Here is a 663-nt window from a genome sequence, read left to right as displayed (position 1 = left end):
AAACTAATATGACAAAGTGCATTTCGAGTTATTAAGCACGTTGCAATACTAAATACAGAACTTCTTTCTGTGCACATTCATTCGAGAGAGCGAACAAGGAGCGAAAGCAAGAGATGAAAGAAGATTAAGTCTTACATCAGTTTTTCGAAATCAGATCATTCTTATGTATTACAGAGATGTACTCTCTATCCTTGACTACAAATAACGAATCGTTACAGCCTGTTGAAAGGAAATGGATATTAAATTACAATGAAATGAACACCCTTAGCTGCTTACAGGCGTTGACATACGTCAACGGGGACAGATGAAAATGTGTGCTCCGACCGGGACTCGAACCCGGGATCTCCTGCTTACAGAGCAGACGCTCTATCCATCTGAGCCACCGAGGACACAGAGGACAGCGCGACTGCAGGGATTTATCTCTGGCACGCCTCCCACGAAACCCACATTCTCAACGTATTGCCCCCGCCCACTATACTCGTTACGCGCGGCGCGTTGCCGATTCCCGTAAGAGTTCGGGCACTGTTTGTGCATTCGCACAGAAGAAGATGATGTTCAGGTGGCCGGTGAGCATTAACTATATATACAGGTTGTTACAAAAAGGTACGGCCAAACTTTCAGGAAACATTCAAAAAGTGGTTCAATTGCCCCTGAGCACTATGG

The 663-nt window shown here is 45.1% G+C and overlaps 1 non-coding gene across 1 annotated transcript; it reads right to left on the bottom strand.

Annotated features, from left to right (window-relative positions):
• Positions 1-315: 315 nt before the first annotated feature.
• Trnat-ugu lies at positions 316-389 on the bottom strand. The gene has a single exon. It is a non-coding gene; the product is annotated as a tRNA-Thr (tRNA).
• Between the last annotated feature and the right edge of the window lie 274 nt (positions 390-663).

The sequence above is a fragment of the Schistocerca piceifrons genome, chromosome 6 (assembly GCF_021461385.2).
Source record: "Schistocerca piceifrons isolate TAMUIC-IGC-003096 chromosome 6, iqSchPice1.1, whole genome shotgun sequence".
Taxonomy (NCBI): domain Eukaryota; kingdom Metazoa; phylum Arthropoda; class Insecta; order Orthoptera; family Acrididae; genus Schistocerca; species Schistocerca piceifrons.
The sequence above is the reverse complement of the archived record's forward strand: the minus strand, read 5'-3'. Positions and strand labels throughout refer to the sequence as shown.